At 41.2% G+C, this 14,102-nt stretch overlaps 1 long non-coding RNA gene across 1 annotated transcript in view; it reads right to left on the bottom strand.

The window, feature by feature from the left end:
- Positions 1-5,525: 5,525 nt before the first annotated feature.
- LOC132210036 (uncharacterized) overlaps positions 5,526-14,102 on the bottom strand; it is a 68,126-nt gene continuing 59,549 nt past the window's right edge. Inside the window, exons 2-3 of the long non-coding RNA XR_009446200.1 lie at positions 12,510-12,673; positions 5,526-6,282 (exon numbers count right to left, since the gene is read on the bottom strand). This is a non-coding gene — a long non-coding RNA (uncharacterized LOC132210036). The remainder of the gene's footprint in view (positions 6,283-12,509; positions 12,674-14,102) is intronic.

The following is a 14,102-nucleotide window of genomic DNA, read 5'->3' as shown; positions in this document are numbered from 1 at the left end:
TAAGAGAGTGAAGAATCATTCAAATGCCTTTTAAATACAACAACTGCAAGTTGGAAACCAGAAGGCCTTAGCAGTAAGCATGAATTTCAGGCAAAACTGGAACCTTTGTTACAACAGCTATTATTATTATGAATGTTTGTCTGGATTCCAAATATTACCAATGATTTTAGCCCAGCAGCTGATCTATTTATCCAAGATTGGCAGAAAACTTTAAGAGGCACTAATCAAAGGGTATGCATTTGATGAGGCTTTTTGTTTGTTTCCAAATCTAATAAGCACTTAAAGGTTTGTAAAGTTTTTTGCGCTGGTGTATTTTTCCAATGTTGATGTGTTTGCCTTCAGGGATTTAATGAATTGTTGAAGGTTTAATTGCTTTTTTCTAATCATTTTAAAATCTTTCCCATCACTATTGTGTTGCTCCTGAGGATTTAATATTGAGGTTTTGGGTAAAGTAGTGTTATATAACTTCAAATTGCTTGGTTCTGATTGGAGGCTGAGGATTCCAATTCCTGAAGGCCCAGGTATTCCAGTACATGTGTGGAGTCGAATAATATCACAGGCTGTATCAGTGTCATTCAAACTTCTGATTTTATCGATGAAGGAAATGCACATTTAAAAGGAACAATGCACCTGCATGATTGAGTGGTATAATAAACATTAATACCTGGCATGGTATCATAAGAGGGGAGTGCCATGACACTGAGGAGAAACACCGCTGGCAGAAGTGATCTCCAAGAAAATATACCAGAAAAGGAACTCGGGAAGTAGGGCAGAGGAAGAGATCCAATTACAAAAAAAAGTACTCCTCTTTGCAGGCAGTTGGGGGTCAGAGTAGTCCTGGGAGCTGTTAGGTACAGATAAAATTTGGTAACAAGGCTTAGGAGGAGCCAGGAAGCTATTCAATGTAATTGGGACTCAAAAGAAGCTATCAAAAGCTGGGAAGGGAATTGAAAATTGCTGGCTCCATGCAATGATGTTCAACTCAGTATGTCTAATGAACTGGGATTTTGCCTAAGAATCAGTGATTGGGAATATGGGGTGACACAATCTCAGATGAACAGCTTGAGCCACTGGGAGGTGAACAAGTGGATTGGAGTGGCGTTTGACAGAAATTTGAAGCTGAATACTTGTCTATAAAGAATTGCAATCCCTCAAGTGGAAGACAGAATGTTAACAAGTTTATTTTGTAACTCACAGTGATTCCAGTTGCTGGGTGACTCTGAAAAAATCCAGATGATCTTTCTTTATTACGTCTGACTTTTAATGTCCAATTAGGCATGTCTGACCACCAACTTCAGTTAATTCATATTTACCTTAATGTTAATTCTGGATATTACTGTATAAGATAGGCATTGTAGATTGTCTATTTTCCTGACTTTGTGTAATCACATGTCAGTTGTATGTTTTGAAACCACAGGATCTTGTGGTTTTATTTTCTTAGGGTGAGGAATTTTGTCTGCTTGTAAACAAAATGTTATTGGTCTCTAACCAGATCATAACTAAATTTGGGGGTCTAGCCTGGCATTATAGCAACAGCTGTGGAGGATGCATGGGAAACGCTGCCGTACGTCAGTGTGATGTGGCAGAGGTCATATGAGACATTAAATGGAAATGGATTTGGTAGGGATAAGAGGGCATGAAATGGCATTGGAAATCTGTGGACACTCATATGACACATGAAATAACCCCAGTGAGGCCAGTATTCTGTCACCAATTCACCCTTTATTTACACTTAGAGAGTCCTTGACACTGATCCAGCTGCCTCAGAATCAGCTCTCAGAGTGACCAGAATCTCTGACACTTCTGTTTATATCTCTCAGCCAAGGCTCTGTGTTTGGATAAGACTAACAACTCCAATCAGGGAACTTGTATTTTTGAGGTCTACCTCGCTGACCTCATTACTATCACTACAAAGTGGGCCACCTGAGGAGGCATGTTGGGGCATGGGGGTGGTTAGGTGATAAGTTCAGGCTGAGAGGATATGGATATAATAGATGATAAAGGGTCACATAAGAAATCTGAGGGGGAATGAGTGGTATGAGGGTGCATGGGGTGAAGGGTCATGCATTATTATGCATCGGCTAAATGCATGAAAATAGGCCAAGCTTCTTAATTTATGATTATCTACTGACCATCTAATCATTTTCAATGACTGCCATTTACCTTTGAGACTTACCTTAGCAAACAGAAGAGTTCAGTTTCATGTGACAAATGAAGGACTGCAATTCTAACCAGTACCAGGCTGATGTATTCACGTAGACCGTACGCTCAAGCTTTCGAGTGATGCTTGAACATACAACCTTCTTGATCATACATAAGGATACTACTTACTGAACTGAACTGACAGAGCCAAAATTTTCAAAGGACTACAGGGTCAGGACCCAGTGCAGGCAGGATTTAAAAATCACAATTCTAGATGTTGCCTGATGCTTCTATGAGGGTTTTGAATTTACAAAGGACCAGTGGTGAATGACATGGTGGGGGGTGGAGGTGGAGGGGCTGGGGTGGGGATTGGTTGTTGATAATGGAACAGGAAATAGGGAAGGCATTATTTGCCACATAATAGCTCCTTAAAGTACTTATTAATATGTCAACTAATTGTCTAATGCATTTATTGCATTCTTTCATAGGATGTGGCTCTGCTAGGAAACAAATATTTGTTGTCCATCATTAATTGCTCTTGAATTGGTAGATTAGCTAGGCTGCTTCAGAAGGCATTTAAGTGTAAACCACAGAAAGGACAGGTTGGGTAAAGATAGCAGATTGAGTAAGGATATTAGTGAATCTGATTTCTTTCACAACAGGCTGTCATTGTCACCATTACTGAGACAAGCTTCATATTCTATATTCATTAATTGAATTGAAATTCCACTGCATTTGAGCCCATATCCCAAGAACGTTCACCCGGGCCTCTGGATTATGACACCGCAGTCTCTCTTAACTTTCATTGCTTTCCCAATAAACTCAAAGTTACCTGTGCACATCAGTGCCCAATGTCTAAAACTGTCCAATTCATTGTGGGACCCAACAAAATTCTTTCTCAGCTATCTTGGAAATAATTTGGTGGAGACAACATCTGATAGCAGAAGGACTGGTCCTTACCGTGTCATTAAAGGTCACTATCCACTGCATTCCACCTCAATGATCATCACAGGAGCTGTCTGCTCTTATCAGCAAGACAGAGACTGCCCTAACATGACCACTGTGTGCCTTTGCCACTGATGCCAGCTAGGCATTTCCTGCCTCTTAGAGACAGCGAACCACTGAATTATGGCATCAAACACTCCTCCCTTTGGGCAATTTACAATCAAATGTTGTTTTAGGGTGCACAGCCCCAGGCATGGGATTGGAATCTGGAATTCATCCAGTTATCAGGCAGCAAAACATATTGTGTAATCCACACCATTCCATTCTTTACCGTACATATACTTATTTGCATATCTTTGAGTGCTCTTTTCTTTTTCTGGATGTACTTGTAGGAAATTTATCACAACATTTTAAGTTAGATGAATATATTAGATCTCTACCTTCTGTAATACCCAGTATTACACAGGTTTACAGAGAGATGAATGATAAGAATAGCAATATTTTAGTCATTGAATAATTTACCTGCAAGGCATTCAGTTTTAGAATTCTTTCATTTGCATAGTTTACATGTTGTTGTACTGTTGCTCAGACAAACTACTTCAGAAATTGGGAAACATTTGCACTTAGACTGACAGTGCATGGATATTTGCCATACTTTAAAAATGAAAGATGAGTTGACAGGAACTATTTAGGCTGAAACTTGTATGGTTGGGTTCATATAAAGTGGATGTAGAAAAGTCATACCTGCAACCTTAGGACATACTTATTCACGTTTATTTCATATCATACTGATTGCAGCAACTTTTGTCAATCAGACTATCACCAGACCGAACACCTCAAACATTCAACTGCTTGAAGTTGGCAGCGGTGAGTAAATGTTAGGTGTGTTAATGCAGTGGCTGTGGGGAGATTTGTTAACCATCTTAGCTATCTCTGTGGACAAAGTCTAAATAGAAATGAGTTTCTTATAGTGGAGAATGACATCAGTCCACCTTTTGTGGAAAAAAACTAATACAAAATATTTTTGTGACTAAGTGGAAAAAGTTAATAGGACAGTATTAGTTCATATTTATACTGATCTCTACAATAAATCACAGAATTTGTTTGTAATCACACCCACTACCACATTGTTGCAGAGAGTAGTGGAAACATGGAAACAAGTCGATGCAAACAAGAGATTCAATAGTGTTATTTGGTGTGATTCATGTTTATGGGACTGATGATGTCGAGGACAACAAAATAAAATTATGGAAAATGGCAATGGACTAGGGAATAATGAAACTGAGCTCATGGAGAATGGCTTTTAACTGTGGTAAGTTGGATTTGTCATTAAGCTCTCAATGAATCAGTGAAGTCGGGATGCCCAAATGATGTCAAATGCAGCCCAAAGAATATACTTGCAGTTGTCTGGATTCATCATGCATTGTACAATTATGCATGTCACAAGATTGTACCAGTAGTATTTACTCTATAAGCTGTAATTTCAAGCACCAACATTACCAGTTTCTCTAAAAATCTCTTCATTTTTTTATTGGGCAAGAACATGAAGCAGATCAAAATAATTTTTAAAATGTCGTTTATGATGTCTTTACATCAATATTGCCTATCAGATTGTATGCATTGACCAAAAATGTGCAAATGCTCTCTGCATGTGGCAAAGGAGCAGGAAACATTTATTAAGGGTCTTCAATGGATTAGGGACAAGAAAATCAGCCTGACGACATTATTTGATCACATATAAAATGGAGTTACCATATTTTCACAGGCCACTGATTAGTGTGAAATAACAAATGGATATCATTGTTTTAAGATAAACTACACATCGCGTAATAGTACCATGAATATGTGATGGAAGACAATTTTCACAGTAATTCCCTTGTCTGTCCACCGTAATAAGAAAAAGCCATTTGTTGAAGAAGAAAGCAATGCATGTATTTATAAAACACTTCTCACAAGCTCAGGGTGTCCTTAAGCACTCTACAGCCAGTGATGTACTTCTCTGAAGTGTAGTTACTATTGTAATTCAGGAAATGTCGTTAGATGGGTAATGGTTCCTGCATCACAATTGTACCAAGCTGACATATTATTGTGACATATATATGCCTCAAATAAACTACAAAGTATTATCACTGTAAAATAAATGATGCCCTGCATATTAATATTTGACATTATGAAGTCTTGAAATAATAGTTATTACTTCATTCACAGTTGATTATTTCATAACAATCACGTCATTGCAATTTTCCTTAAGCAGCACGATGAGTTATATGTAATAGATTAGCTTGTAATTTCAACATTATGCATTTAGAAATAAACCCGCTTTTATGTGTGAGAATGGATGAAAAGGTTACAGCTCAACCACTTAGGAGATTCATCACAATTTTTATATCTATTGAAATTAGATGGATATATTTCAGAAAAGGATAATATTTGCCTGAACGCTTTGACTGTATATGCAGCAAGTATTATATTTTGCTACTCTGGAGAGCCATATGCAGTGCAATAAATTATTGCAGTTATCCACAAGCTATTTTTTGTTGAAAGACCCCTTTCACTTAATACCCCCCATGTAAGTTCTAATAATATGTAATACTCATAATGTGAAATTGATGCAGTGTATTTTCATGATGCTTTTTAGGAAACAGGTATTTAGGCACATATATCAGTGATAGGGTCATGTCTGGTCCTCAATGAAGAGTTTGTCTATGCCTATCTACTCCCTTCCTTGCTGAGACAACTAATCCACTCTGCAGTACACATGTGTGGGTCATGCTTTCATTTCACATTATTTCACAGACTTTATGGAAAATCTCTACAAACCCCAAAGAAAACGTAGATTTCAGTTTGAGAACCACTAACCGATTGAGAACCAAGATGAGCTAGGTCAGCAAAATTACCTTTTGTTTGCCTCATATTCTCCTGAAATCCATTTCAGTCAGTTCCACACTGAAAGATGTCCTTTGTGAAAATATAATTGACCAGTTTATGAACAGAAATCAATACTCATCAGTGGGAAAATTCATTAAAAATGTTAATAGACTAATATAACAATTAACACACATTAATTGTTGCAGAAAGTGCAAGTTTTGCAGGCAGAATCCAGCTTAGAGGTATGGGCAAAGAAGCTGTTCCTACTTCTCTCCTTCTCCCAATTTCCATCTGTTTTCATAGCCACTTACATGGCGATTGGTTACACTGTATAATACAAGAGAGTTAATGTAAATAAATATTTTATCCATTGGAAATCACAATATTATTTGGCCCTGATATTATGTTATTAGGCTCTAATTTTTTTTCAGAAATAGCAATAATAAGGTTGAATTAGCTTATGGAAGGCCCTTCCCCTAAATTTATTAGGTTACCGGTGCATAGAAATTTGTCTAATTTGTTTGCAGTACACTTGGTGAGTATGAAATATATAGTTAGTACCTTTTAGAAGCTTTCCATTAAGGAATGAAAAGGGGGGACTAATACATTATTGATACTGCTAATAGAGCAAAGAAGCTGAATATACATAGTGCATATGCAACATTGCACTGTCTATGGGCCTGCAGTAGGTGGCAGTCTTTATCAATACTCAGTCACAGAGAGGATTAAAGAGTCAATAAGACTTTGCAACTAGTCATAAATTAATAACAGATTCCTGATTATCTGACATAAAAAGCATGCAAGATTAATAAATCCAGAACATTTTTCTTGAACATTTCTTTTCATTCATTCATGGGGTATGGGCATTGTTGGCCGGCCAGCATTTGTTGCCTAGAGATAATGGGAACTGCAGATGCTGGAGAATTCCAAGGTAATAAAATGTGAGGCTGGATGAACACAGCAGGCCAAGCAGTATCTCAGGAGCACAAAAGCTGACGTTTCGGGCCTAGACCCTTCATCAGAGAGGGGGATGGGGAGAGGGAACTGGAATAAATAGGGAGAGAGGGGGAGGCGGACCGAAGATGGAGAGTAAAGAAGATAGGTGGAGAGAGTATGGGTGGGGAGGTAGGGAGGGGATAGGTCAGTCCAGGGAAGACGGACAGGTCAAGGAGGTGGGACCTCATCCCACCTCCTTGACCTGTCCGTCTTCCCTGGACTGACCTATCCCCTCCCTACCTCCCCACCTATACTCTCTCCACCTATCTTCTTTACTCTCCATCTTCGGTCCACCTCCCCCTCTCTCCCTATTTATTCCAGTTCCTTCTCCCCATCCCCCTCTCTGATGAAGGGTCTAGGCCCGAAACGTCAACTTTTGTGCTCCTGAGATGCTGCTTGGCCATTTGTTGCCTAGCGCTAGTTGCCCTTCAGAAGGTAGTGGTGAGCTGCCTTCTTGAACCACTGAGGTCCACATGCTGTAGATTGATCTACAATGTCCTTAAGTAGAGAAATCCAGGATGTTAACCCAGTGACACTGAAAGAAAGGCAATATATTTCCATGTCAGAATGGTGAGTGGCTTGGAGCGAAACTTGCAGGTTGTGGTGTTCCCAGGGATCTCCTGCCCTTGTCCTTCTAAATGGAAGTTGTCATGGGTTTGGAAGATGTTGCCAAAGCCGCCTTGAAGAATTCCTTCTGTGCATCTTGCAGATAGAATACACAGCTGCTGCTGAACATTGTTGATGGAGGATGTGAATGTGTGTGGATGTAGTGCCAATCAAGACGGCTGCTTTGTCCTAGAAGGTGTCAAGCTTCTTAAGTGTTGCTGGAGCTACACTCATCTGGGCAAGTGGCGAGCATTCCATCACACTCCTGACGTGTGCCTTATAGATGGTGGACAGGCTTTGGGAAATCAGCAGTTGAGTTACTCACTGCCATATTCCTCGCCTATGACCTGCTCTTATACACATTGTACTTATATGGTGACACAAAAGTAACCTCAAGGATGTTATTAGTAGAGGATTCAGTGAATCATCAATAAAATGATGGAAAGTGTCAACAACAGTGCTACCAAGCAGCACCTGCTCAGCAATAACCTGTTCAGTGATGCCCAGTTTGGATTCCGCCAGGGCCACTCAGCTCCTGCCTTCATTACAGCCTTGGTTCAAACATGGACATGCCCTCCTGCCCTCTTCACTGAACCAGAGTTGATCCCCTGGCTTGATGCTAATGACTGAGTCAGGTACGTGCCAGTTCATGAGGTGCAGATTGTACTGGAGTACAATTCTGATATTCCTAGTCTTTAAAGGGAAGGTTTCAATTATAGTACAAAGGTAAATTCCTTTTGTCCAGAGATGGGCAACAACTGATTTCTTGTACACTAAACAATTCTGCAGGACTGTATCAGAGGAATGTACTGAAACTCATACCCTGGTAAAGACAAATCGTATAGAGTGATGATTATTCTTTACTCAGAGAGTAGTAAGAGTAGTAAGGGAATGGAACGCTTTGCCTGCAACAATAGTAGATTCGCCAACTTTAGGTACATTTAAGTCGTCATTGGATAAGCATATGGACGTACATGGAATAGTGTAGGTTAGATGGGCTTGAGATCGGTATGACAGGTCGGCACAACATCGAGGGCTGAAGGGCCTGTACTGTGCTGTAATGTTCTATGTTCTATGTTCTATGCTAACACCATTGAATATCAAGGAGCAGTGGTTAGAATGTCTCTTATTGGAAACGGTCACTGCGTAACATTTTTGTCATCCACTTCTTAGCCCAAGCCTAGATATTGTCCAGATGTTGTTGCATTTGTACAAAAACTGCTTCAGTTTCTGAGGAATTGTGAAAGGTGCCATCATTGGCAAACCTCCCCTCTTCTGACCTTATGATGGAGGGAAGGTCATTGATGAAGCAGCTGAAAATGGTTGGGATTAGGATACTATCCTGAGGAACTCTGACAGAGATGTCCTCGAGTTGAAATGACTGACCTCCAACAAACACAGCCATTTTCCTATCTGTCAAGTAAGACTCCAACCAGTGGTCAATTTGTCACTTGATACCCATTGATTCTAGTTTTGCTAGGGGTTCTTGGTGCCACATTTGGTTGAATGTGACCTTGATGTAAGGGTTGTTGCTCTCATCTCACCTCTGGAATTCAGCTCTTTAGTCCATGTTTGAACCAAGGCTGTAATGAAGGCAGGAGCTGAGTGGCCCTGGCGGAATCCAAGCTGGGCATCACTGAACAAGTTATTGCTGAGCAGGTGCTGCTTGGTAGCACTGTTGTTGACACTTTGCATCATTTTATCGATGATCAACAGTACACCTAGCCTGTCTATTACTTGCTGTTTATGCAGTTTGTCATGTAACTAGGCCTATTTGGTAGCTTCACCAGATTGACAGCACATTTTAAGATCTGCCTGATACTGCTCCACACATGCCCTCCTGCCCTCTTCACTGAACCAGAGTTGATCCCCTGGCTTGATGCTAATGACTGAGTCAGGTACGTGCCAGTTCATGCGGTGCAGATTGTATTGGAGTACAATTCTGATATTCCTAGTCTTTAAAGGGGAGGTTTCAATTATAGTACAAAGGTAAATTCCTTTTGTCCAGAGATGGGCAACAACTGATTTCTTGTACACTAAACAATTCTGCAGGACTGTATCAGAGGAACGTACTGAAACTCATACTCTGGTAAAGACAAATCGTATAGAGGGATGTCAACAAGCAATTTTATTCATCAGAACAAGGTCTTCTACATCTGCAAATGAGGTACTAATGTGTGAGCATCTGAATCATGGTGAATGGTAAGTATACTCCTCAGTTTTTCACATATTCTCAAGGACCGCTGTAACCTCTACTAAAATCAGCACATACTACCTGCAGAACATTGTATGTCCCATTCAGCTTCTACAGTTATATACTTAAATGAGTTTCCATTTGAAAACAATGTTTGATTTATAATGCCATGCATTCTTAACTGCCCGTGCCTTTATTTCCTGTGGTTTCATGAAACCTTGATGGTCTGATTCTGATTAATTGTGATGAATTTTACAGGGTGAATTATGAGCCTTTTATTATTTCATCTTTCTCAGTAATAATTTATATGAATAGCTATAAACTCCTGAAGGCATTTCTTTGTGACCAGAGATAATCAATTTTCATGAGGATTCAGGGTACAAATGCACTGCAACAATAAGCATGAATATTGGTGGTCCAGCATCTTGTTGGGTTTTATGTGATTTCACCAAACAGCTCTAAACAGAAGCTATGAAATATGCAACAGTTGTGAAGTAATGGCTTAACAGCATATGTCTAAGAGATCATGGTCACTCATCTAGATAGGGAGCATGTCAAAAGAGATCTCAAGGAGGAAGCATTCTGAGCTTAACAAAGTGTGGAGCTGGATGAACACAGCAGGCCAAGCAGCATCTTAGGAGCACAAAAGCTGATGTCTCGGGCCTAGGCCCTTCATCAGAAAATGGGGATGGGGAAAGGATTCTGAAATAAATTGGGAGAGCGCGGGAGGTGGACCGAAGATGAATAGAGTAGAAGATAGGTGGAGAAGAGAGTATAGGTGGGGAGGTAGGGAGGAAATAGGTCAGTCCAGGGAGGACGAACAGGTCAAGGGGGCAGGACGAGGTTAGTGGGTAGGAAATGGAGGTGCAGCTTGAGGTGGGAGGAGGGGATAGGTGAGAGGAAGAACAGGTTAGGGAGGCGGGGACGAGCTTGGCTGGTTTTGGGATGCTGTCGGGGGAGGGGAGATTTTGAAGCTTGTGAAATCCACATTGATACCATTGGGCTGCATGGTGCCCAAGTGGAATATGAGTTGCTGTTCCTGCAACCTTCGGGTGGCACCATTATGGCACTGCAGGAGGCCCAGGATGGACATGTCGTCTAAGGAACGGGAAGGGGAGTTGAAATGGTTCACAACTGGGAGGTACAGTTGTTTACTGCGAACTGAGCACAGATGTTCTGCAAAGCAGTCCCCAAGCCTCCGATTGGTTTCCCCAAAGAAGAGGAAACCACAATGGGTACAGCGGGTGCTGTACACCACATTGGCAGATGTGCAGGTGAACATCTGCTTGATGTGGAAAGTCATCTTGGGGCCTGGGATGGGGGTGAGGGAGGAGGTATTGGGGAAATGCAGTTGTTTATTGCGAATCAAGCGTAGATGTTCTGCAAAGCGGTCCCCAAGCCTCTGCTTGGTTTCCCCAATGTATATCACCTCCACCCCAGGCCCCAAGATGACTTTCTACATCAAGCAGATTTTCACCTAAACATCTGCCAAGGTGGTGTACTGCATCCACTGTACCCGGTGTGGTTTTCTCTACATTGGGGAAACCAAGCGGAGGCTTGGGGTCTGCTTTGCAGAACATCTACGCTCAGTTCGCAATAAACAACTGTACCTCCCAGGTGCGAACCATTTCAACTCCCCCTCCCATTCCTTAGACGACATGTCCATCCTGGGCCTCCTGTAGTGCCATAACGGTGCCACCCGAAGGTTGCAGGAACAGCAACTCATATTCCACTCGGGCACCATGCAGCCCAATGGTATCAATGTGGATTTCACAAGCTGCAAAATCTCCCTTTCCCCCAAAGCATCCCAAAACCAGCCAAGCTCGTCCCCACCTCCCTAACCTGTTCTTCCTCTCACCTATCCCCTCCTCCCACCTCAAGCTGCACCTCCATTTCCTACCCACTAAACTCGTCCCACCCCCTTGACCTGTTCGTCCTCCCTGGACTGACCTATCTCCTCCCTACCTCCCCACCTATACTCTCTTCTCCACCTATCTTCTACTCTATTCATCTTCGGTCCACCTCCCCCTCTCTCCCAATTTATTTCAAAATCCTCTCCCCATCCCCCTTTTCTGATGAAGGGTCTAGGCCCGAAACGTCAGCTTTTGTGCTCCTGAGATGCTGCTTGGCCTGCTGTGTTCATCCAGATCCACACTTTGTTATCTCGGATTCTCCAGCATCTGCAGTTTCCATTATCTCAGCATTCTGAGCTTATTTGGACCTCTTACTGTATTAATGCAATGCCTCTAAATAAAGTTTCTTGTTAGAATAAACACAAACTAAAGCAGGGTCATGTGAATGACAATCAGTCTCTTTATTAAACTTATGACAAGAAGAATCAAGATTTGTTCCTGTTCAACCAGCTCCTTCCCTTTTTGCTCTGCAGCTGTTGAATTTCTTTAGGTTGAGCACCAGGACTTCTTGTATCCAAATTATGATCAAAAATGTAAATCTACCATGTAACACGGGTTAGAGTTCAACTACAGCATCATATTCTGGAGAAGTCCAAAACTAGAATACAAACATGTTAAATAAACACAACTGAAGCCAATAAAGAATTCAGGAGAAACTTCTTTGTCAAGAGAATAGTTAAGAATGTGGAATTTGCTACCATATTGAAGAATTGAGGCAAATAACATAGAGATATTCCAGAGGAATGGTCAAATGATGAAGAATGAGAAAATAACTCAAATTTTCTAATTTTCATGTCAGAAATCCTCTTTTTGACATTGATCAGACAAAAACATTGCACACTTACCTTTTTCCAATTTTTCTGGCCAATCTTCAGATGGAGCATCCTGTTGAAGTCAGTCAGCAATGCAGCAATGAAAACATCAGCCATCAGGTAAGGAAAGCCACGCAGAAGCCATGTCACTTTTTACAGCACTAGCTGCCAGATTCTGGTAAGTGTTCCTATGCACACTGAAAAGATATCCAACGTTGAAACAATTTTTGAGTGTGTTAATGAATGAATGCAGCTGAGTGAATTACTTTATGGGTAGATGGGTGAATTGGTAGGTGTGTGAGTGGACAGGGTGGATGAGGAGGTCAGTGCGATGGGTGAGCTACATGTGTTTGACAGCGGAATAGGTAGGATAAGTGCATCGGAGGGTCAGATGAGTGAAGAAAAGAGGTAAGGTTGGTGTGGGAAGTGGGGACGGAGGTAGGATGGCATATGTATGGATGACAGCTGTCTAGGTTGGAAGGTGAGAAGGATGGCAGAGTGGTAGGTGAATGAGGTGGCAACTGGCTCAAGTGGGTGAATTGAATAGTCAAGGTTCAGATTGGGTCAAAGATCATCAAGAGGTGTAAGGGTATATGCAATCAGTTGTACAGTTACCCAAGAGTTAGCCTAGGATATGTCTATCTAATATTTCCTGAGTACCTACCAGGTTGGCAGGTACTGCCCAGTCTAAAGTCTCTGACTTTTACTCAAAGACATCTTTTCACAGCGTCCAAGGGAACAGTAGAATAGGTTATTCAATCCTTCTGGGCAATTCCCACAGAGGCAGTTCACCAGATGTCTGAGGTCAATATGCATCATTGGTCATACATCTGGTCTCTGACCATTCAGAGCCTGGAAGACCTGTGCAATAAGATATGCTGCTTAGTTTAACTGAAATAGTGGGACAAAGCCTGTCTGGAGGATTAGAGACAGACGAACTGCGTTAAGTAGTCTGTTTCTGTGCTCTAAATTCTATGCAATTCTAATCAATTCAGCACTATCTCTGTTATTGTCTGAAAGTTAGATGATCATTTTTGAATTAGGAGGAAGCTGCTGAGGGATAGTAAACAAATGCCAAGGTTTGCCACTCAAGGTGCTCCTCTGCAGTTAGCAGTTTTCTTACTGGCTTGGCAGGAATGGATTCTGAGGTCAGTCATAGTCTCCTCAAAACCATCCTCCTAGCATTTCACCTTATTCAAAAAGAAGGGGGCATTATGGACAATTACGCTAGGAAGGTATTTCAATAATTTCTTGGAGGGTAGTCATTGAATCATATCTATTTTCCACACAAACTGTTCGGAGATTTCCTGCTTACCTTTGAAACAGGTAGGACTTGAACCCAGGTCTCCTAGTCCAGAGGTAGGGACACAGCCACAGCTTTTTTAATCGTTAACTCATTTTTAAAAAAAAATCTATTTTTCGAATCACCCAGTTCAGAGATGTTATCACACAGTACTGGAGCAGCTGGGACTTGAACGTAGGCCCTTCAGTAGCAAGGTAGGGACACTATCACTGCACCACAAGAGTCCTTTGAGTCATTACATCAATTTGGTATTGCCATACACAGAACACCTGCACATTAATTGATTACAAGCCTTTTACACTCGCTTAGTTCATTGGATTTAT

The sequence above is a fragment of the Stegostoma tigrinum genome, chromosome 9, assembly GCF_030684315.1.
Source record: "Stegostoma tigrinum isolate sSteTig4 chromosome 9, sSteTig4.hap1, whole genome shotgun sequence".
NCBI classification, from domain to species: Eukaryota; Metazoa; Chordata; class Chondrichthyes; order Orectolobiformes; family Stegostomatidae; genus Stegostoma; species Stegostoma tigrinum.
Note: the sequence above shows the minus strand (reverse complement) of the source record. Positions and strands in the feature narration are given on the sequence as shown.